Source organism: Myotis daubentonii, chromosome 13 (assembly GCF_963259705.1).
Source record: "Myotis daubentonii chromosome 13, mMyoDau2.1, whole genome shotgun sequence".
NCBI classification, from domain to species: Eukaryota; Metazoa; Chordata; class Mammalia; order Chiroptera; family Vespertilionidae; genus Myotis; species Myotis daubentonii.
The window spans coordinates 36428520-36453990 of NC_081852.1; the positions used below are offsets into that span (position 1 = coordinate 36428520).

Consider the following 25471-nt stretch of genomic DNA (forward strand, 5'->3'; position numbering starts at 1 on the left):
ATAGCAGTGCCCACAGCCACAAGATGGTCGGCAGGGGAAGGCAGTTAGGGGTGACCAGGCCAGCAGAGGGAGGGCAGTTGGGGGTGACCAGGCCTGCAGGAAAGGGCAGTTAGGGGCAATCAGGCCAGCAGGGGAGGGTAGTTAGGGGTAACCAGGCTGGCAGGGGAGGGCAGTTGGGGGAGACCGGGTTGGCAGGGGAGGGCAGTTAGGGGTGACCAGGCTGGCAGGGGAGGGCAGTTGGGGGCAACCAGGCCGGCAGAGGAGGGCAGTTGGGGGCGATCGGGCTGGCAGGGGAGTGGTTAGGGGGTCATCGGGCTGGCAGGCAGAAGCAGTTAGGGGCAATCAGGCAGGCAGGCAGGCAGGCAAGTGGTTGGGAGCCAGCAGTCCCGGATTTTGAGAGGGATGTCCGAGGGGTCCCAGATTGGAGAGGGTGCAGGCCACCCCCCGCCCCCCGTGCACAAATTTCGTGCACCGGGTCTCTAGTAAGTAATAAGAGTGTTGGGGAAATATTAGCATAAGTTGTTTTCTTCTTTTTCTAGATGGACTTTCAAGATTTCTTTACCCTATAAACTTCCCCTTTATTGGATTTCTTATTAAATAAGCAAAGGTATACTAGTATATTGTTGCCTACCCTTTTCTTCTCTCTAACATATGTTGAAGGGGCAGAAATGGTCTTACTCAACTCAGCAGCCCTGAGCTTAGTAGAGTGTCTGAAACCCCTTACATACAAAAGATGTCTGCAGAATGCAACAAAATTAATTATTTTCTAAAAACTATGCTGTAATATTTTGTTATTGTTGTTAATCCTCACCTGGATATTTTTTTCCATTGCTTTTTCAGAGAGAATAGAAGAAAGAGAGGGGGAGAAGGGACAGGGAAAGAGAAAAATCAATGTGAAAAATATATCATCTGGCAAGTGACTGCCTTCTGCCAATGTCCCTACTGAGGGGTGGGGAGCAAACTTGCAAACCAGGTACATGTCCTTGATCAGGAATCGAACCTATGATCCTTCGGTCCTCAGGCCAACAGTCTAACCATTGAGCAAACCCATCCAGGGCTGTTAGGAGATTCTTATATAAAACTCTTTGTGTCCAAAACCATCAATACTGACACAAGAATTTCCTGCTGCTGCAAAGTAGATGACAATGCAATCTACACCAGTTTCTACATCAGAGCAGCACTGGCTTCTGCATCTGCCTGGCCTAGAGAGGACCAGCACCCTTCATCTGGAGCCTGGGAAAGGGTTCTTAAATGCTGACATTCATGTCACATGAAAGATATATCTGGATAAGAAGTAATAAAGGGCAGGAGTTTGGGAGGCAGGTACAAAGGGGTTAAAATCCCCTCTACCATTAAATGACCTGGGCAAGTTACTTAACCTCTCAGAACCCCCCATTCAGCCATATGGTGCCAAGTTCTAGGAATGACATGGCATCTGACTCCTTCGCCTCTAGCCGGCCCCAGTGCTTCCAATCATCTTCCCTGGGGAGTGATTTAAAAGTTAACACACAAAGGTGTGTGCCCAGCGTCTGCGGCTCCTATGTGGCGGTATCCTCCTGGAGGGGCAAGTACCCCGTCACAGATGCTGAGAAGGAAAGCATGGTCTCCTCCAGCACTGCCACCAGTGTGTGCACAAGTCACCAAGGCTGAGACAATCATGTTCCCATCTAGGACTGAATCTGAAGCTAGTGACACAGATACAGGGCGAGAGCAGAATGCAGCTGCGTGACATGAGACGACTCTACACCAGGGCCTGGCTGGAGCCAACAGGGGCATCCTCACTCAATGTCCATGGCATGGTGGTGGCCACTGTTCCTGTGGTACCGTTTTCCCTGTGGTTCTGGCAACCTAACTTTCTTTGGTAACTGCTGGGCATCCTATATAATAAAGAGCTAATATGCAAACGGTCATCACACCATCGCACCTTCACACCAGGGCCAGGGGACCTGAGGTGGCACCCCCCGCCCAAGCGCCAGGACCGGGGAACCTGAGGCCGCTCCCCCTGCCACAGCATCGGGGCCAGGGGACCTGAGGCCATGCCGGGGGACCTGAGGCTGCGCCCCCTGCCCAGTGGGGCTTGACAGGGGACCTGAGGCTGCGCGCCCCCCCCCCCACCTGGCAGGGCTTGACGGGGTCCTGAGGCTGCGGCCCTCACCCAGTGGGGTTTGATGGGAGACCTGATGCTGTGCCCCCCCACCCTGGCACTGGGGCCGAGGAACCTGAGGCCGGGCCGGGGGACCTGAGGCCGCGCCGGGGGACCTGAGGCTGCGCCGGGGGACCTGAGGCTGCACCCTCCGCCCGGCCAGGTTTGACAGGGGACCTGAGGCTGCACCCCCTGCCTGGCAGGGCTTGATGGGGGACCTGAGGCTGCACCCCTCCACCCAGCGGGGCTTGATGGGGGTGGGCCGGCCAAGTCTGGCGTGACTTCAAGGCACTCATGAGTGGGCGGGGACTTGACTTTGGATCTCATGGTGTGCCCCAGACTCTGACAGGAGGGAGATTTTCATATACATTTTACTAGTTTTCTTTCATCTCTGAAACTTCTATTATAGAGAAAGGGCAAATAGCAGTATTAAAATATTTCCTCTAATTAATTCCCTTTTAATGTGCACAGATTTCATGCACCACGCCACTAGTACTTTCAATAAATGATTTTTCTGCTTAAGTTCTTATTTGCCAAGAACACATGGACAGGGTGGGAAAATCTGGACAACTTCTGGCTTTCAGAAGTGCAAGAGAATAACAAAAATAAAACATCAAAAGAAGCCAAACCATAAAAGCAATCACTTATAAAATGAGACTGAGCAAAGATTCACACTGAAAAGTACTCCATGAGTTTGCCCTCCTCTTTTTTTTTACCTTAACCTCTTTGTAGCTCCTGCATTTTTGAAAACAGATGCTTTCTCTGTTTGCTTGAGACAGAGAACACTACAACCAGAAAACATCGATTTTCTTTTATTCTGTTGACAGTGTCTTCTGCTCTCAAGTTTCTCTCTGACTCTAACTGGAGGGTTATGGATTATTAAACTCCTTAGCAATCAGTTCAGTTTAACAAATCTTTATTAAAGACCTACTGTGTGCAAGGCACTATGCTATGCAAACCCATAACAAATGCAGATATCTCTATTCAAATTCAACTAGGAATTTTGTAATTAAAAATAAAAAGTTCATAATGAAATTTTTATTTTTAAATGTAAAACACCAAGTTGATTATTTTGTGAGCACTCTGAGTGATACACAACATATTTTAATGATACAAAACCAAGAAGTTTCAAAGTAGTGACCTTTGAATCAAACGCACAGGCAGGTTTGGTTTGACCCACAAGGCATGGTGTTGCTTCAGTTACGTAAAACTCTATTTCTATGAAAACTGGAGGATCTGCCCTCCACCCCCACGGGGGCACCATCTGACAATGGGGGTTGCAGCAGCAGCTGCTCCTGTTACAAGCAGCACACAGCTCTCTGGTGTGTTACAGGGCCCAGCCCCTGCTCTTATCTAATATCCAACCTAGTTCACTAATTTATGTTGCCTGCCTGGCCCCAAGAGGCATTCGAGTTTGGGATCCTTGTTTAGATACATTATAAAGTGGGCTTTTAAAAAAATAGAAACACACAACGCAAATGCATTAAACATTGCCTTTAAAAAGGGGAGAAAATATTCTTTCCCACTTCAATCAAACATTCCTTGCTGGGGTCCAACCCCAGCAGGTCCAGGGGTCCCCAAAGGTGTGGACGGAGTCGGCGAAGAAGGAAGGACACGGAGGCAGCGTTCAGTTGATCAGCATGGTTAGGTTCTCTAGCCAGGTTCTGGTCAGGATCTCCAGCGAAGTTCTGGGTAGGATCCAGCCAAGTTCTGGTCAGGATCTCCAGCGAAATTCTGGTTAGAATCTCTAGCCAGGTTCTGGTCCATGTTCTCTTGCTAGGTTCAGTCACCAGGTTCTAGTCAGGTTCTCTTGCCATGTTCTATCCAGGTTCTGTAGCCAGGTTCTGTCTCTAGGTTCTTCAGCCAGGTTCTCTCGCTAGGTTCTGTCTCTAGGTTCTGTGGCCAGTTTCTGTCCAGGATCTTTTGCCATGTTCTCTCACTACGTTCTATCTCTAGGTTCTGTGGCCAGTTTCTGTCCAGGATCTTTTGCCATGTTCTCTCGCTAGGTTCTGTCTCTAGGTTCTGTCTCCAGTTTCTGTCCAGGATCTTTTGCCATGTTCTCTCCAGCGAAGTTCTTCTGTGTCTAGGTTCTGTGTAGGTTCTGTGTCTAGGTTCTGTGTCTAGGTTCTGAGTCTAGGTTCTGAGTCCTGTTGTCTTGTTACGTCTGTATTTATACCCATTGATTCCAATCCTATCAATCTCTATTCCAAAGGTTAGGGCGTTTCTTATCTCCATTCCAGGGAGTAAAGATTCTGTAGCTTAAGCATGATTGTTCGTAGTTAAAGTGATTAATTACCCGCCTGGCACTTAGTTAAGGGGTTTTATTCCCTCCCAAACTTCAGGGGAAAATCCCTACCTGGGGAAACAAACTTCCTCAGAGAGGTGACCTTGGTTAAAACACATAGTGCCAAGAAGGTGAGCAAACATATTAAGAACAGTATGCCATATATGCCAGGTCCCTTGAAACAGCAAGGATGGACCGGCTCACGGCAATTCCTTGGATTTTAGACTTTTCATAAATATTAAATATATAAACTATCTCTTACTCCATCACTATATTTTGAATTTAGATGTCTGCTTTCAGGAAATGACGAAATGTTATGCCTCCCCATTTTATTCACATTGCCACCTTTCAGGTGTGGGAGGGAGAGGGGTGTGAGAACATTTGTCTAGTTCACTAGAAAAAGAAGCAAATAGGGTATGAACCTCACAGTTTTTAAAACACTTTTGCCTTGAGCATACATTTCTAAAATATATCAAACATCCTATTTTTATAAGCAAAAAGCATCTGGTACTATAAGAGCAATATTTTTAAACAGTTACAATATACATGTTTTTATTTCCTCCAAATTTCCTTTTCCTCCTATTAAAAGGAGGCAGATAAAATTGATCACACTTTGTGTTCTTACATAGCACCAAAAAGAGCTTGAAAAATTAGCCACTCAAAAAAAAAAAAAAAAAAAAAAAAAAATTAGCCACTCGTTAATGCTTGGTGAATGCTTGACTACTTGAATGAAGAAAGGAATGAATGAAGGGACGAACACAGGAAAGAAAAGAGTAGCGGTATTTTGAGCCTGAGGGAGCCCTGAGGACCCCTTGCTGTCCCTCTCCATGGCTCCAGCATCTGGTTCCCTTCTTCTGCTTCCTCAAGCCTACACCATCAGAGCTCCCATCACTTCCATCCAATTGATAATTCCTAGCTTCCTCTTCCTAAACCTTTATCAAGGTAAAGGTTGGTTTAAAAAAATAGCACACGCAAACTTACATTTACTCTCCTGTGATCACTTTCCATCTACGTGAATAAGGAAAAACCGTCTACAACGCACAAAGGTGGTATTTCTTTGTCCATAAGAAGTGAGAGCGGTACGGGCTGTGCCTATAGATGTAGTAAATGGTGTGGATTGGAAGTTTGGGTTTTTGGAAGGGATGAACAGTAAGGATAACATGACACAGCAGGAAAAGCACGCATTTTGGAGTTGATGAGTTTTTTCTAGCACATAGATCTTAAGCGTATCTCTCATTTCACTCATTGGGTCTTTATCTGCACTTTTTAAAAGAATGTCGTGTGTGAGGCAACAGACGTGGTAGTTCAAGGTGTGCACTTTGGAGTCAAATGGATCTGGCATCCGTGCTGCCTCAGCCACTGCTATGCGATCGGGACAGGGGGCTTACCCTCCCAGAGTCTTCCTGTCCCCTCCAACGAAGCTGGAGACATCCCCACCGTCGGAAGCTGGTGGGACACGCAAGATGATGACCACACCAAGTGTGCCACACAGCAGCAAGAATAGCTCGCCACCTCCACAGCTCTTTCTCTAAAGCTTTACACTGGCAACGCACTGCACACTGGGGGCCCTCCAGGGGAGAGATGCCACGAAAACTGGTGGAAACTTTTCTGGGCTCCTGGCTTCCCATTACCAGAAGGAAGTTCAGGAACAATGGAAGGCACAGCTTTGGTAGTCTTTATCATTTGAACCAGCCTTCCTCACTTGCAGAAAAAGCCATACAACCAACACCTCACAGTCTTGGTCCCTCAATAGCAAAGGTAGCAAAGGACCAGGTCTTGACTACGTAAAATCACTGAGCATAACAGAAACCCTCTTCTAGCTAATCTGTTAGTAAGCCTCAGGCTAATCCTTACAATGTTAATGATGCAAAGGAAGTGGGCATTCCTTGTGCACTTCAACTAGTCTGGACATACACTTTTTTAATAATCCTGAAAAAAAAATCAACATAATCAGGACCCTTATAAGCACAGCTAATGCCATTTCATCATACATAAAATTCTATTTTAAAGTGCGAATAAAGACGAGGGAATGAACGGAGAAAGACACACACGAGGTCTAAATGCCTATACATCAGTTCCCAATTAGGGTCCTAATAATAACATTGTATTACAGGCCCTGTGATTCTCTATTAAAAAAAAAAAAAAAGACCAAAGAAACAGCTTCTACCCTGATCCTTCTGGACAATCTAACTGCCAAAAATGACTTTGCAACCCTGGCCAGGTAACTCAGTTGGTTAGAGCATCATCATGATACATCAAGGTTGCGGGTTCGATCTCTGGTCAGGGCACAAGTATCAATTAATGAATGCATATATAAGTGGAACAAATCTCTCTCTCTCTCTCTCTCTCTCTCTCTCTCTCTCTCTCTCTCTCTCTCAAATCAATTTTTTTTAAATAGTCTTTTTGCCCGGCAAGAATTTTATCAAGTCCAGCTGCAAACACTAGCCATCTCTTGCTGACCAAAGCTCTGATCAAATTACTGACAAAAAGAAGAACAAACTAAAAGCTCCCTAATAAATTCAGTTTGTTTTATGAGCAAATCTTTTCTCCCTTAATAACCAAGGAAAAAGTAAACCTAAAAAGGTAAAAAGATTAAGAAACACGTCTTTATGAGGCCACTTTGCCAGGGGCCAGGCTGCCTACATTCCCTGCCCCAGAGAAATGTCATGTCCACTTCAATAATTAAGACTTTCAGAGAACATGGTACAGACCAAGGCTTAAGAGTTAGAAGAATAAGAATTAAGAAAAACAAATTAGAACCTGAATGCAATTCAAACAAAGCCTGGCATCTTTTTCCAGTTCCAGACTAGCTTTCTTGAGAACTCCCTCCCCCATAAGCAATGTTGCTGGCAGCACCACGCTGGGGGCTCCAGGGCACACATTTGTCCTTGAAAGCCGTGGCCCGCGCATGGGCAAAAGCATTTCCAACTTCTGAAAGGCTCTTCTAAGTTCTACAGGAAACAAAAGTTTAAAAAATATATAAAGCAAAGAAGGGTAGCCATTCACCTTCAAAAAGCCCACTTTTATGATCTTCCCAGAGCTATTTTGCTCCCAGGGCCCCAGCCGTTTCCACATCCTGCTGGAGCTGTGTCTGACAGCGCACTGCCCTCAAAGTCACTGGGTGTGGCCTCTTCCTTCCCTTCCCGCATCGCACTTCCCATGTTAAAGAGGGTGCGACCCCAGATGCTTCCCTAGGCAAAGTCAATTGGGAGATGGTGACCCCCACAACCACCGATCACCGGCACTCAGCCCCAACTTGTGACCCAAGAGACACCTCACAAGCAAATGGGTGATGGGCACGCGAAGCAGTTCACCCTGCCACTGACACCCAGCTTCTTTAAACAGAAACATGATGGGTCCGTCCTCATTATGGACCCACAGTAAATCTCTTCCATAAAGTTATAACTATGGCCTCCACAAAAGGCACCGGTACTCATGTGGAAAGCCAACCATTGGATCCCCTCACCAAGCACTGTACACTGATATTGGGGCCTAGTAAGACCCACTAGCTCCCAGCAGACACCACAGCTGCAGCTAGAGGAACACACCCCTTTCCACGGGACAGCCAAATTCCATAAATGCCACCCTTTCTTCTCATCCCCTACAAGAGCAGGCAGTCCCACAATGGACAGAATATTTCATTCACACTCTGTCTGAAGAGCAATTTTTCCATAGAGAAACTGGGTAGTTAAAATTCTCAACCAGATGAGGGGCCTATTCATAACAATCTCAAATCACAAATGACAAAGCTGTAGCCTGTATCATACATTTTTCTGAATCACAAAGTCATCTGTCTCATAAACTTAACCCTTCATTTCCTGAGAGTGTTTTTTTATATCATCACCCTTTATACTATAATGTCTGTATGCGATAAACCTTCTGCCAATAAAAGCTTGTTTAAAGAATACAAATTATAATTACCACATACTAATGCCAACATCATGTTGGCAACAGAACAGAATTTTAAATAATAGTTGCGCTGCGGGCATATTAAATGACTTGGAAGCCCTAAGTAGTTGGTTCTTCCTTGATTCTTTATGCAATAATCTGTAAATACTGCATAGAGCTGGGGCTGTAAACCCTGGGAGTGAGGTAGCTCTAGCAAGATCAGAAACTCATAGTTTGCAAAGATCAGTTGCAGTTTTCCTTTTAATTTTTTAAAAGTTTCTTTTCGCCGGCTGGCATGGCTCAGTGGTTGAGCATCAATCTATGAACCTGAAGGTCACATTTCAATTCCATCTGAGTGCCCGGGTCCCAGGCTCAATCCCCACTAGGGGGCGTGCAGGAGGCAGCCAATCAATGATTCTCTGTCATCATTGATGTTTCTATATCTCGCTCCCTCTCCCTTCCCCTCTGAAATCAATAAAATATTTTTTTAAGTTTATTTCCCATTGCCGACTCAAGCTTAGGGTAACCAAGGAAACATTTTGCTCATACTTGGGCTAGAGCTTTAAAAGTGGAAGTGTGGCCTAGGCAACAACACTGATAATCAGTGAGGATGACAAAACTCAGGCTGGGCCCTGGTCAGCTGTCATCTGCAGGGTTTCCTCCTAGCACAAAAGACTGCTCTCTGCCTGCTACATGGAGACAGTACAGAGAAAGAGAGGAGTTGATAACTTAACAAAAAGGGACCTTTCCTAAACCACGAGGATTCATAATTTAATTATAATTAGCGTTTTTTTAGAACTCAACAAACAACTCTGCAGTTCTGTGCTTCCTATTCATTTAATTCAACAAGACAATAACCAAAATTACCCCTAGATTGTCGGTGGCTTTAATAATAAGAGTCAGTAACTTTCTAAACTAAAAAAACCCTCTGAATCTGGTTTCCTCAAAGGTTTACAGAGTAATAATAGGCCAGTGCTTTTAAGTGGAAAGCAATTTCTCGGTGTTGCACACAGCCCTGCTCGGAAGGCTGGGCATGCTTCCACAGCAATCAGCGTGGACAGAGAGAGGCTGCTTTCCTTTCTAGTGGTGAAGCCACAGCTATGGAAAAGCTGTTACTGAACAGAGCTACAATGCTGAAGAGAACTTCTGTTATCTGACCACCCCCAGGGCCAGGCAAGGACCAAGGCATTCCTCCAAGAGGCTGTGCTCCAGTAAGCGAGAAGGGAGCATGAATACTGACAGAGGGTCTGTCCGACATTCAGAGAGGACAGAAAGCAATTGAATTTGTCACCACGAGGAGCACATCATGAAATAATCCAAGGTCAGTTGGCCTATATGAAAAGTACCACACTGCCCTCCTCAAAACTGCTTAATTTTTACAGAGACCAGCTCTCAGAACCAAGGTTAGTTTTTTACAATAGCTTTTTACCTCCTTACTGGCAATCTGAGCTTAAATGCTTTGCTGAAGCATTCATTCACTAGGGATCAAAATCACAAACACAGCCTCGCTCCCTATGCCATACTTAAGTCCAATCCCTCTGGCCTGCAGATGCCCTTTGTGGGTGGTAAAGGACAAATGGCATTAAAGCCTATTATTTGGCTTTTCATGTAAGAAGGCTTAATGTGTCAGCTGCATTTTAATCTAAGGATTATACCCTTACACTCAGAAAATTCCTTTTAGAAACATCAAAAGGGATCTTTTTTTTAAGGATTTGTATTTTTTATAGCAAAGGCCAATTATTTATAAATTTATTGGTATTTTATATCTGAAATGAAAGTGTTTAACAAAGAAGAAGAGGCAGCTGCCGCAGAGTTAACAAGAAAGCCACAATCTCTGCTGAGGCTATCTAAATATATTTCATGCTTTGAAAATAAGGCATTCCAGCTAAGGCTGGCCACTGCAGGCATGTGTCTGACCCAATGCCAGTGCTATAAATCCTGCCGGGGTTTACTTTTTAAGACTTCTACACTGACTTCCAGTTAAAGATGGCGGATAAACACTCATACTTAGTTCCTCTCTCCTAAAATCCCAATATAACAATTAGTGCTTTTTAACAGCATAAGGCCACAAGGCCAAAGATAACAGGAGAGATTAAAGTTTTAAACTTTTTAAAGCTGGCAATCAAATAGATGATGGCAACTGAGAGAAGCCCATCTTCCTATTTGTGAAGTCCTATTTTTTTTTATTGACTTCAGAGAGGGAGAGGGAGAGATAAAATTTAGAAACATCAATGATGAGAGAGAATCATTGATTGGCTGCCTTCTGCATGCCCACATTGGGCATCAAGCCCGCATCCTGGGCATGTACCATGACCAGAAATCAAACCTTGACCTCCTGGTTCATAGGTCGACGCTCATCCACTGATTCACACCGGCCAGACTGAAATCCCATTCTTAAACATGCGTCATCAGACACATAAAGTATCTAATAGAAAGAGAAGAATAAACAGTAAAAAAAAAAAAAAAGAAGAAGAAGAAGAAGCAACTTATTAAGTGAGAAATTGGGGGGGAAGGAAGGGAGCCGGTGGACAACAACAGTATAAAGGGAACGAGAGGCCTTGTGGAACCAAGCTTACAGCCCTAGCTGGTTTGGCTCAGTAGATAGAGCACCAGCCTGCAAACTGAAGGGTCCCAGATTCTATTCCAGTCAAGAGCACATACCCAAGTTGTGGGCTCAATCCCCAGTAGGGGGCATGCAGGAGGCAGCTGATCGATGATTCTCTCTCGTCATTCATGTTTCTATCTCCCTCTCTCTTCCTCTCTGAAATGAATAAAAATATTTTAAAAAATCAAGCTTACATAACCTCAATAAAAACTAAACTTAAAGAGATGAGAGTAACATCTACACTTAATATTTCCTTAGTGTACCACCTGACAACTTACAAAATACTTTCACATGGGTCTAATCACTTAACTTTTACTAAACTGCAAGTTAGGTTACCTCATTTTCACAGATAAGAAAACTACCTCCGGGAAATTATGAAACTTGATCAGAGCGGCACAGAACAACCAAGTGGCAGAGGCAGGACTAGGAAGAGCACAGCGTGCACAGGTGTGTTTGCGATGTACAATATAGTTAATATTGCTGATGTGCTGGGAGTCTGGAGGAGGATGAGCCAAATCGAATTTTGGAGTGCCGTGGCTCTCAAATGTGAGTGTGCATAAGAATCACCTGGAATTCCACTCAGATGCAGTATCTGAAGTAGTCGAATTCATAGAAGCAGAAAATAGACTGGTGGATACCAGGGGCTGGGAGGGGTGGGAAGGGAGAGCTGTGCTTTGATGGGTATAGAGTTTCAGATTTGCAAGATGAAAAGTTCTAGGGATCTGTTTCACAGCCATGTACATACACTTAACATTACCGAACTGTAAGCTCAAAAACGGTGAAGATGGTAAATTTAAAGTTATGTGTTTTATACAAGTCAAAAGAAAAGTCACCTAGAGGCTTGATAAAACACTTATTGCTAGCCCAGCCTGCGTGGCTCAGTGGTTAAGCGTTGACCTATGAACCAGGTGGTCATGGTTTGATTCCTGGTCAGGGCACATGCCAGGGTTGTGGGCTCGATCCCCAGTAGGGGGCATGCGGGAGGCAGCCGATCAATGATTCCCTCTCATCACTGATGTTTCTATCTCTCTCCCTCTTCCTTCCTCTCTGAAATCAATAAAAATACATATCTTTTAAAAAAAAATACTGATTGCTGGTCCTCACCCATAGTTTCAGTTCAGTATGTCTGGGTGGGACCTAAGACTTTCTGCTTCTAACAAGTTACCAAGTAATGCTGTTACTCAAGTTCTCAACCCTAAATGCACAGTACCTTTACCTTAGTCCCCAGACCAAGTAAATAACACAAGGGAAGGAGGCCAGGGATGCAGGGGGGATGGGCAGGGAGGAGGCATGTACCTAAACATGGAGTGCTTTTATCTTTTTAAGTATGTTTTTATTTATTTATTTTTAGAGAGAGAGGAGGGAGAGGGATAGAGAGAGAGAAACACTGATGAGAAAGGAACATTATCAATTGGCTGCCTCCTTCATGCTCCCTACTGCAACCCGGGATGTGCCCTAACCGGGAATGGAGCAGGTGACCTCTTGGTTGACATGGAGTGCTTTGAAATCCCTTGGGATGATTCCCAATACGCAGGCAGTTTGAGAACCCCTGACCGGGATGCTAGCTCACACGGATTGGCCGTGCAATATATGCCTGTTTCATCATCTACAAAATGATGGTCACAGAGTTGCTAAAAATATTAAACAGGATAATCAACAAAAGAACTCAGGATAGTGCTCATCACACAGTGATAGTAATGTTATCACTTTTGTTGCTGACATTACAGGAAATAAGGTTGACCCTGTTTTTCTACCTATAAAATGGGGTCAGGTTAAAGACAATGAAGAAACTATTATTATTCTATCCCAGACTATTGAGCAGGGCCAAAAGCTCCCAGAGAGCTAAAAATAAAGTAAGTGGGATTAAATCTAAGAACCTATTACAATTCCCACAAGCATTTTGCAAACCAACAGTCATTTCTGCAGAATTAGTAGCTAATCCCTTTACTCTCTAAATAGGTGTTGTTATTTAGAATATAAATATCATTGTAAAACCAAGTGTTGGAATCAAGTCTCAAGATACCATCACCTTCACCTAAAGAAATAATATAAAGTGATGTATTAAGATGCAGAAGATAATGTAGGACTCAGAGCGGAAATTCCTGAAGACATCTACATGGTAAATAACTTCTTGTCAAAAGAAAGTGAAAATGAAGACAAAGGCACAGTTCCGACAGGTCTGTTCATTCAAGAAACAGCTGAGTGCCTCCCACATGCCAGGCACAGAGGCAGGGTGGGAGGACACGCAATTGCAGGGCGGAGTTTTTCATGCAGTGAAGCGAGTGGGTCTGGCGATGAAGCGAGCTTTGGGAATACTGACTAGCCCCGTTTTCCTCAAAATCACTATAGAAAGCCAAAATTGTGGTTTCTGCTAAGTTTTTCCTTTTGTGTATAGCTGCATATTTGGGAGGTGCATCACGGGTTACCCACAGCGATACTTTAAGTTTCCAGTGCCTTGAGTCCACAGCAAGTACAAAGAAATCATTGTCTTTGTCTTCAGAAAGAAAGCAACATGACCCTCTTACATGTCTGGGTCACACCAAAGTCTGAGTCTCCAGGGCAAGCCTTCTCCATTAAGTCACTTGAATAACTTCCCCACAAAACATTCTTAACATTGTGGGGAAATATTTGTAATGAGGGCAATGGGGTCCATTTCTAAATAGAACTGGCTAAAGGCGCTGGAAGCAGTATTCTGGGGCGGTCCAAGCCTCGCTCCGTCAGAAGGTACGTCCTCACACCACCTCCCGACCACGAAAGTCCTAGATTCCTCTACAGCTCAGACTACCGGACCTGATTAAACAATCAGCCAACACTTCCCTAGTGAATGCCAACCCTAGACATGGCCGATGCCCTAAGCACGTGCCCACCAGGTGGAACAATGCCAGTGTGAATTTCCTCACAGTAATATTGCCTAACTGTACCTGGAGGCACGATGCCAATGGGAAGATGAAGATCCATTTGCAAGTAGAAGATATAAGTGACGCTGCCCTCTATACACTTGGGGAGGGACTTCCAAACAGCAGGCCCACCTTGTAGGAGTGTTTTCCTCGCTGCTTCTTGGAATTATTATGAAGCTGAACCCCACAATCATTACACAAGGCAAGTGTGGGGACAGGGAAGAAGCCAGGAGACCTGAATGCTATTGGCTCCCATTTACGGGCCATGTGACTCTGGACGTCAGCATCCCTGCCTGTGAATGGCAGGGCTGTTTTCAAGATTAACAACAATAACAAGGGACACAGAGACCAAGCATGCATCAGGCACTAAGCGCCCTACAAATAGCCACTAATTTAACCCTTCCAGAGCCCTGTAAGGTAGACGGAGACCTTTGTCTCCATTTCTCAGTTGAGGGAACTGTGCCACAGAGACGTTAAATAACTTGTCAAAATCTTATGTGGCTCCTAACTGAACCTATGTAGTCTGACCCCAGGACCCATGTTCTTAATCACTCCTTTATCCTGACTAACCTGATGCTTCTTTCAGGTCAAACAAAATAATATACCTGAAAATGCTTTGCAAACCACAAAGATACAATTTTTTTATTTGTATTTTTATTGTTGTTGTTGTTATTGTTAAAGTTTGCCTCCCAGCACCCACCAACCCTCCTGGTAACCACCCTGATTTACTTCTGGAGGGATTCATCCCCCACGGTCATCAGTCAGTGCTTCATCCTCGGCTGAAGAGGTGCGGACCTCAGGCTGTAGGGTGAACACATGGCCTGGCACTCCAGTCAGAACAGGCCAGTGTCCCTGGCCCCAGTGACTGGCCCAATGCTCTAGGCACAAGGCCAAGAATGTTATCTGTACAGAATCTTGGATGATCACTATAATGATGTCAGCCTGGAGCTGCTGGAGGTCTTGATTTGTAGGCCAAGAACATGCAGCCAAGATGAATCCTCATGACATCATTTGGGTCCCCAATCAAGCCCTTCCTCAAGTCAGATCCTTTTCTAGACTTTCAATGACCTAAGCCAACACTTTTACTTTCACTTAGGATAGTTTGAAATTGGGTTTTCTGTCACTTGCAAGCAAAAGAATCGCCCTAGTACCCTTTCTAAACATGTTTTATTTTATCGAGCTATATTCATCTGTATTTTCTGTCCTTTATTCTATTCTGCTCCCTAAAATAAAAGACTCCGGGGGCTGGAGTTCTTGACAAAAGTACTCCGTATTAGGTAGAACACAAGATCCAGTTTTCCTAATGCCACAGATCAGGTAATCTGACCTACTATCAAATTTGTTTTAAAAACTGTATTTATTTTTTTAATCCTCACCCGAGAATATGTTTTTATTGATTTTTGAGAGAGAGAAAAGGAGAGGGAGAGAAACATCAATGTGAGAAAGAAACATCGACTGGTTATCTCCCCTACAAACACCCGACTGGGGATCAAACCCATACCCTGGGTATGTGCTCTGACTGGGAATCAAACCTGTGACCTTTCGTTGTATGGGAGGACGCTCCAATCAACTGAGCTGCACCAGCCAGGGCTCAAAAAACCTTATTTTTAACCAAAGCAGCTAGGTCTGCAGTTTCCAGCTTTGTAAGGAAAGCAACTGTGACATTCATTTTTGCTCAGTCTTCTTCATTTTCATTTAATACTAAATCCAAACCACTATAAAAATTATTAAATGAAGAACAGAATTGAATTTTTTAAATATTTTAAACACAAGCAGCAAGTATCATTTCTTCCTCGTAAAAAGAAACTAAGCCTTAACTTTACTTACTAATTTTGGAAACAAAACAAACCAGTATACAGTTTGAGCCACATTCATTAAACTATTTGTTGCACTAAATGGCATTCCTTCTCTGTAGTGACTTCAGATCAATCCTCACAAGCGCCTCGGATTTCAGAGGAAAGCACTACTGCTCACCCAGATACTGCCTCCTACTGCGGTGGGTGGAATTCCATGTGATGTCAGACAGCTCCTAAGGCAATGTGGAAACATTAGCAGGACCTCATGCATTTTCACATTTATTACACACAGCTCAATAACTAAGCTGGGCCAACTGCGTTTCCTTTTTATCTGTCCGAAGACAGTCTGGGGTGGTGAAGGGGCAATCCTTAGCCTGTGTCCACCCATAAGACATATCTGAGCATATATGAAAATGTTGAGTTAACATGATGTTTAAAACTAGTTCTATGGTCATTAAAATGCCTTCTATAGGCTCCTATTAAGAAGACAAACTTTTATGACCTCAAGCAAGCAAACAGATAAGAACACCAACAAAGACACATTTGTTCTACTATATTCAAAACTTTTTTACTTTGCATGCTGTTCTTTCTGTCGAGGTTTATTATTTATTATGAAAGTGGCCTAAGATGGGGGTCTGTCATCTTGCTTTGGTAAGCACTTCAAAGCTCACAGCCCTATCCAGACATGCTAGCTCCCAAACAGTCTGGTGTTACTACATGTAAACGACGACCTTCAAACACAAAGTCATTTCTATGCACACCATACTACATACATTTTATAAGTGAAGTAACCATTAGATTATGTAAATAAGAATTAATCCTATTTCTAAAATCAATAAATATAGCCAATATATTAGCTTAAAATTGAATATTTGGTAATTCTACTCATATTACACATCTGCTTTGATTCATAGAAAGCACAATCCCAGAATGGAACTTCAACTTCATAGGAGCCTCTTGTAAATTCCTTAGGGGCAAGAATCGTATCTGCTATCGCTATTTTTTGCCTGACATATAACAGACTCTATAAAAATTTGTTGACTAGTAAATGAATAAATGAAGGTATTAACACTAAAATGAATGGGATCAGACTATTTTATGACTACAAAAATTACTATGTCCTTGCTTTTATGAAGTAAAACAGGAGTTGGCAAACTTTTTTGTAAAGGGACAGATGGTAAATATTTTAGGTATTGTGGATCACTGTTGCAACTACTCAACCCTGATCTCTTTTGCAACTAAACAACAGCTGTTATACCACAAAAGCGGACATAGGTAACATAAACAAGTAAGCATGTTTGTGTTTGAATAAAACTTTATTTACAAAAGCATCCATAATCCATAAAAACATTCAAATCCCAAGGGAAACACTTTCTTACAATGAACACTATTCCCTAAAGACTGGAAATTGGTTAACTTGCTAAAGTCAGCCAGACATGTTTCGTTGGGTCAAAAATTGGCCAAAGTATATATACTCATTCTCTTTAGTGCCATCACTCCTTACTAAACAACCTCCATGTTTGTTACAAGCCTGGCCCGTGCAAGCCTTTGAATTTACTTCCTGAATTCTACAGTACAAGTGGTTTCCGAGGATGTGGTCCATATCCATCCCTGTGAAACTATAACCACAACACAGGCTCCTCAAAGCCCACAACTTTGCCCTTCATCAAACACAGGGGTGAGGAACATCCAGCCCGTGGGCCTATATCACGTGGTCTGGCCCTGCCAAGGCATTGGGGTGAGTTAGTTAAATGTTTGACCAAACACAGCAGGTTAATTTTTAAGTTGATAATTTTGTATGGCCTGAGAATGATGTTATAAAATATCCAAATGGCCCTATCTAACAGCTAATCCCAACACCTAATGACTTTAATTATCCACTGATTGCCTGATATTTGGTGTGTTCTGCACTGTCTCCTCGAAGGGGCTGTATAAGAGTGAAAAGGGCAGAGAAGGGCATGGAGAAAACATGTGCCAGCAGGAACATGGCCAGTCCCAGGAAAAGCAGCAGTCATTACAGGACTGAAAAACAACATACATCTCCCAACTGTGTCTCAATCTTCTCTGCTGCCTGGACTCCTCCTTCATATCACAGCAGAGCTGGGCAGAGAGAGGACAACCGGGACCGCCTCCATTGTAACCATAATGAGGATAAAACCTTGTTTATTCTCCATTTTTGCTGGAGGATGTTCTGGGTGGGTGAACACAAAAAATTACCTGCATCTAACAGAATAAATACACTGTTGTATTCCCCTATGATGGAATGCTCAAGAGTAATAAAACTAAGCAATCTATAACTATATGCAACCAAGTGGAGGAATCTCTCCAATACATTGTTGAATGAGAAAAGCCAGACACAAAAAGTACAATTTGCATATATATCACAGAGAGAGAGAAAAAGAAAGAGAGAGAAATAGCAAAATGAATTAATGCTCTTAGAAATCAAGAGGAGCTACCCATGGAGTGGGGTATCTAGAGAAAGCATGTTTCTTAATCTGGGTGCTGGTTACATGGGCGAGTTCAGTTTGTAAAATAATGTTGAGCTGCACACTTACAATATGTATATTTTTTGTATGTATGTTCTATTGTAATAGACAGTAAAAATCATTACCCCATATCTAAGTGGTCCAGGGCCAGAGAGCCAGTTGAAGGCCCCAGATAGGGCCCCACGTCCTTCCCCTTGACCATGTCCTTCAAGTCTTCTGCCTCATAGGGAGCCCCACTCAACTCCTCCTTGTCTTTTCCAAGTATAACCAGGGAGAGGCCAAAGGGCAACACAGCACACTAGATTGTTCTGAGAGCCTGCAATTCCAGTCAGAGTCCTTCAGAATGGCAGTGTCTTTTGAAGGAACTTTACTGCTGTCACTACCTTTGTCTTCTAAATGAGACAAGAGGCTATAAGAAGTCTCTGCTGCTGTAATTGGCTCATTTAAATGGACTGCTTTTAAAATGATGTCCTAAATGGGCAGGTCTAGTTTATAAACATCTATGAAGAAATGCTTAGATGCTCAGAAACCACTTGAGGAAGATGCCATAAATAAAATGTCACAGAGATTAGAATGCAGGACAGTTGACAGCCTTCCTGCAAGAACCACAGAGCTGTAATAACTGATTGTGTAATGGGCTATAACAGATAATGTATAATAATCTACAATTATAATCATAGCTGAACACATCTTTAAGATTTTATGTAACGTCTCAATGCATAATAAATTATGGGCTGAGAATCATTTTTTAATCACTCTAATGTTGATTTTAATATAATCACTTATATTCTTTATACATTCTCCTAATAATTTCAGGTTAAAAAATCAATTAAGACCTTTGATCACATTAGATCGCAGAGACTGTAAATGCTGATCAGGAAGAAGCAGGAGTGGTAATCAGATCCACTGACCCAACAATAGACGTCACCACAGTGGGCAGATGGGCGGATTACAGGGAGTGAAGAAAGCACAGTGATCCCCTCCTGTTCAGGTCCATGTGTGGTACAAATTCCAATCCTCCATATTCAGACGTTTCTCAGAACAAACAAATTCGTACTGCATATTTGTCTATTAAATAAACCACTGTTTAAAGCTTTTTAAAAATCTGACTTTACTTATATCAGCTATTACACCTTTTAATAGGAAATTATAATTTCACTTAATTAAATTACTCTATGTCACATAGTTTATAAATGTTCTAAAATGGCTCTCAGAAAAGAATATCCTTATTTTTAAGAGTCTTATTCTCAAGAATTTAGGATAATGTGTCATTATGGCTGTAATTTGCACATTTCAGCAGAAAAATATGCAAACCTACACACACACACACACACACACACGTGGCAAAATGCCAACAACTGTTAAATGTAGGTAGTGAATACATAAGAATTCCTGCACATTCTTTTAACTCAGTGGTTCTCAACCTTCCTAATGCCGCGACCCTTTAATACAGTTCCACATGTTGTGGTGACCCCCAATTTCATTGTTACAAATTGAACATAATTAAAGCATAGTGATTAATCACAAAAACAATATGTAATTATATATGTGTTTTCTGATGGTCTTGGGTGACCCCTGTGAAAGGGTCGTTCGACCCCCAAAGGGGTCGCGACCCACAGGTTGAGAACCACTGTTTTAACTCTTCAGTATGTCTGAAAATTTTCATAATAAAAAGTTGCATAGAAATGTCTACTTACCTTTCAAGAGGAGGCCGTCTTCTTTCTCCTAATCAAAAATGAATGCTAACTATGCCCAAAGGCACACTCAGGTCATTCATGCTGCCCTCACCTGCAAGAATAAGCAAAACAACTTGTTATCACCAAAGATTTGCATGTTAATGCTACTTCACCTGAGAACATATTCTCAATATAATGGCAAGTCTCTAGTGGTTCTCAACCTTCCTAAAGCCGAGACCCTTTAATACAGTTCCTCATGTTGTGGTGACCCCCAACCATAAAATTATTTTCGTTGCTACTTCATAACTGTAATTTTGCTACTCTTATGAATCGTAATATAAATACCTGATATGCAGGATGTATTTAGGCGACCCCTGTGAAAGGTTCGTTCGACCCCCAAAGGGGTCGCGACCCACAGCTTGAGAACCGCTGCTCTAGGTTAAAACACTGCTGCAACTATTTGTTTTTAGCAAGGAAAAAAGTGAAAAGAGAAAAGAATGATCCCCACATACTGAATGTAGGGAACAACTGTTAACCTCACCCACCCTGCAAATGTTTGGAACAAAGGAATTCCTCAGTAAGTTTCTTTTAATTCACATCGATTTCAGGGCAGTGACTAGTCCAAACTCCATTCAAACAAAAACTGGAGCTTCAAGGACCTGAGCTTTGCTCTGGATTTCTGAGACCACACCTAGAAGGCATCCCAGGATGCTCTCAGAACCACACCAGAACCGCTAATCCCCTGGAGTCCTTTCAGGCAAAGGTATTTGGACCCAATCTACTATTGTACTCAACTACTACTGTACTCAACTACAGATCATGCTATGGGGCACAGTGGGATGTGGCCTGCAAGTCATATTCCTGCTGCCACACCTTACATTTCAGCATTACCTCTTACAATGGGCCCTCCCCCACAGCCCTGGGAGGTAAGCAGAGTTTACTGATTCCAGTTTCCAGAGGAGGCGGCTAAGTGTCAGAGATCAAGATGTACGACAAGAACATTCAACTAGAAAATATCAGAAATGAAATTCCAGCTTAGGTCTTCTGACCCTAAGCTCACCATACAGGTCATCCCTACCCCTTCTCACTCCCCCTCAACACCATGCTCTCCTAAAAGCCAACCTCAAAGCAAAATGGCCAAGCAGCACATTCACCTGCCAGTGGGGGATGGAGATGACAGTTTGTTCCCTGATAGTATATATAAATAATCATTCTTACCAGTCCCTTGGTACTATAATTTATGATTATCAACTACTACAATTACTATTAGAAATTATAGTTTCCTTTTAAACACAATAACCCTATTTTTCACATTACACACACACACACACACACACACACACACACACACACACACACATAATTTTCCCCCTCCTTTCTCAGGAAAGCACACTGTTGGCCAATAGGAGTAAAACCAGCATCACATGGCACCCTTGGTGATTTTTATCTTTGCCACAACAAAAGGCAATAACTTGCCATTGAAGTTTTTGTAAAATGCAAAATACAATATAATATAATGGCATGGATACTGCTCCACTAATAAAGATGGAAGCAGCACCAAAAAAAAACGACAGCTGGGGAGAATGCAGTATCCCTATATAATGGCCTAACGTGGCCTTTCATCTGTTGGTCACCAAAATTCCGCAAGCACAGAGGTTTAGAGGTATCAATGTCTAACCTCCACCTGTGAAGGTGCTGGCACACATGAGCCTGAGGAAAGCTGGCCAGGGAACCCCGCACCTGGCTGGCAGGCCTGTCTCTTCCATCCTCAGCGTGAGTAAAACTCCAGGGAACCTCTGCAAGCGGCTCCTGGCCTGGGGGCTGGAACACCTGCTCACAAGAACACTGAGACCCACAAAGGAGATAAGATGTGGTTCCATGACTCACAAGAAACTCACCAAGAAGTTTCCAGGAGCTACACAAAACCAAGGGAAAAACATGATGTACCTTCGGAAACATCCATTTTACTCCGTTTTGGTGATGATAAGGAAATGAACCAGTAATTTAAAAGTTGTTAATAGTAAAACAAATATGCCTTGTGGAGTAGAATGTCACCTGACATGCATTTTTAACTAAAACTCCTTACATGCTTAATTCATTTCCGGCTCTTCCCTTACCTGTGGGGGAAGGGAATGGGGATGGACTCTCTCCTTTATCATTAAAGGTGGCCTTGGGAGAACATGTGAAGTTGGCAGGGATTTTATATCACAGTGAGCCCAGAAAGCTACCAATAGCCCTTGGTCTGAAGAATTCTCTTCAAAATCAGGGATCCCAGATTTCTGCCAGATCTAGGTCAGGTAGACTGAAGGCGAGGCACACACACATAGTCCCCTCTCTACACCACACATCCTGGTGTAGGTATTCTGAAAGTGCCTCTCTTCACTGCCCTTCCCACCAGCTTCCCGGCCCCACCACACTCCTGCCCTCAGTTCCCCAGTTTACATGACTGACTTTTTAACCCCATCCTGACTGCTGACACATTCAGCACTTACAGTAATTTTCATTTACATGGATGCTGCATCATTACTAAGGAAAAATAAGCTTACTAGTTCAGTTTGCCTCTAAATACTTTTTATTGTAAAATATATTAAAAAGTGCATAACCATGGTAGCCAGCTCCCAAGGTGGCCCCCAATGATCCCGCCTCCAATATTCATGCTCTTGCGTGGTCCCCTCCCACAATTAATAGGCTGCCGGGGTCCAGCCCCAGCAGGTCCAGGGGTCCCCAAAGGTGTGGACGGAGTCGGCGAAGAAGGAAGGGCACGGAGACAACGTTCAGTTGATCAGTAGCCTAGCCAGGATCTCCAGAGAGGTTCTGCTCAGGTTCTCCAGTCAGGTTCAGTTCTCCAGCCAGGTTCTGTAGCCATGTTCCCTCGCTAGGTTCTCCAGCCAGGTTCTGTCCAGGCTCTCCAGTCAGGTTCAGTGTCCAGGTTCCAGTCAGGTTCTCTTGCCAATTTCTGTAGTCAGGTTCAGTCCAGGATCCCTTGCCATGTTCTCCCGCTAGGCTCTGTCTCTAGGCTCCGTGTAGGTTCTGTCTTCTTGATTCTGTTCTAAGTTCTGAGTTCTGAGTTCTGAGTGTTTCTGTCTTGTTACAACTGTATTTATACCAGTTGATTCAATCCTATCAATCTCTATTACAAAGGTTAGGGCGTTTCTTATCTCCATTCCAGGGAGAAAAGATTATGTAGTTTAAGCATGATTGTTCGTAGTTAAAGGGATTAATTACCCGCCTGGCACTTAGTTGAGGGGTTTTATTCCCTCCCTAACTTTCAGGGGAAAATCCCTACCTGGGGATTCAACCTTTCTCGGAGAGGTGACCTTGGTTAAAACACAGCGCCAAGAAGGTGAGCAAACATATTAAGAACCGTATGCCATATATGCCAGGTCCCTTGAAACAGCACGGATGGACCGGCTCCCGGCAATAGGCTGGCATGAATAGCCAATAGGATGCTGGGGAAATGATGGAGTGTGACTCAAAGGCTCCGTGAAAGAGCAGCTTCCCTCTCTCTCTATCTTGGGAGGAAAGCTGGCTGCTGTTTCCTGCATTCTCAAGTGCTCTAAAGACAAGCCCATGTACTGAGGAACTGAGCCTCCTGCAACAGCCAATGGAGGTGGCCTTCTTAGGAGCACAACCTCCAGCCCAGCCAAGCCGAGCCCTCAGAGGATGGCTGCTTCAGCGATCTGGACTGCAACGCCATTGGAGACCCCAAATTACAACCACCCAGCTAAGCTGCTCCAGACTTCCTGACCCACACAGAAACTGTGTGAGATCATAAATGTAACCGTGTTTTAAACTGCTGAAAATATATATATATATATATATAACATGCCAGATTAAAGATCAATACAATATACCCTATGTACCTAATACCCAGTTGATGTTGCTGGGGTTTGGGATGTTTGTGTCTTAGAAGACCTCCGTGCCCCTTCCTGTCACCTCTCCCTCTCTACCCGCCTTGCCCTGCCTCCCTGCACAGATAACCACCAGCCTGAATTCTGAGTTAATTATTCCTTTGTTCCTCTCTGTAATTTTACCACATATGTATTCTCAATACACGGTTGCATTTTGCCTGGTTGTAAGGCTAATATAAATGAAACAGACTATACATATTCTTCAAATACTTGCCTCTTAAGAGTTTGAGATTCATCCCTGTTGACTCCTGTGGCTGTAGTAGATTTTCACCACTATCTAGTTCTCATTTTATGAACATATCCACAATTTACTGCTCTGTTCTACTGCTGAGGATCATCTGGGGAGTTTTCAGTTTTTTGCTGTATGAATAATGCTGCCATTTACATTCTAGTGCTCCTCGCCAGCAAGTTCCTCCAAAGGCACACACCTAGGAGAGGGGAGCTGGGCTTGGGATTGCAATGCTCAGCTCTCCTAAGGAGTGTCCCACCATCTTCCAAAGTGGTTGTGTACAACTGACTCTTAAGCCGCCTTTCTAGTCTCTCTCCAAATAAGAGGCGTGCCTGTTTTGCTAATTACCAGTAAAGCTTTCAATCAACAAAGGGAAAGCTTTTCCTATTTGCAGCATCACTACTGCAAATAAATAGTACTCCAAAGCAGTGACCCAGACAGCTGGAACGGATTAGTCACAGGACATCAGTACAGACTTCAGAATAATGATGCAGACCCGGCCAGCACCACACACTGCCCACAGGGACAAGTCAAATTGGATATCTAGACTGACATTAAATTCAGACTGCTTTCCTCCCAGTGGACTCACATCCATGGTCCCATCTTATTACTGTCATCTCGGAGGGGGGAAAAATTAACTCGCATGCAACCCGGCAAGTTAAGGTTAAAGCAAGAAAGTCAAATTACTTCAGTGAAATTGTATTTGGGGGATTTTTTTTTAACAGAGAGCTGGTTATGTTTTTTATGTTTTCATCTATAAGATGAGATTTTCATTTACTATATCTAATTTTATGTGTAGTAATTCTACAAAAAGTATGTATTCTCTACACAAATAGATGTTCTTTTATATTTAGTTCATTCAATTTCTTAAGTAGCAACAGTAATATTTAAGATAATATATCTGTATTTCAAGTAAAAACAATATCAAACATTATGTGGCATCAAATACAAAAATTAATAAATTACTTCAATTGGAACAGGAAGGAGAGAAGAAATATACTGTAAATTTCAATGAGGTTCATATCATGTTGCTGAAAAAAAACAACAAAAAACAATGGCACTAGATGATCACAATGAGGTCATTTCAACCCAACCTCTTGACAGTTCTTATTTGTCTGTATACAATCATCTCTCCCCGTGAGGCAGGAACAATTATTACACCCTTTTTCCAGATGGAGAAAACTAAGGCACAAAAAGCAATTAAGTGTAAACAATCACACAACTGATACGGTAGAATAAGGAATTGAACCCAGGAGGCTTATTCCAGAATCCATATTCTTAAACACTCTTCTGGGCAGTTTCTTCAGCCCCCAAAGAGCAGCTAGAGGCCCTGAAATGGCAGCTACCAGTTACTAAGCACCTACAACATGCCAAGCACTTTTTAAGTGCTCTATTGCATTATTTCTAATCCTCCCCACATCTCAACCAGGCATGTATTCTCCCTATTTTATAGTTGAAGAAATTTAGGTCCTGAGAGTTTAAGTAATTTGACCAAAATCACATAGGCAATAAAATAAAATGGTTGAGATCCCACTTGAACCTTGTACAGTTCATGC

At 43.1% G+C, this 25471-nt stretch overlaps 1 protein-coding gene across 10 annotated transcripts in view; it reads right to left on the reverse strand.

The window, feature by feature from the left end:
• SGMS1 (sphingomyelin synthase 1) overlaps positions 1-25471 on the reverse strand; it is a 247466-nt gene that overhangs the window by 188541 nt on the left and 33454 nt on the right. For 9 of the 10 annotated variants that reach the window (XM_059662719.1, XM_059662720.1, XM_059662718.1 and 6 more), the window contains exon 2: positions 19797-19887. The exons of the other annotated variant lie outside the window; for it this stretch is intronic. The gene's annotated coding sequence lies outside the window, so the exon portion shown is untranslated. The remainder of the gene's footprint in view (positions 1-19796; positions 19888-25471) is intronic. 10 annotated transcript variants of the gene reach the window in all.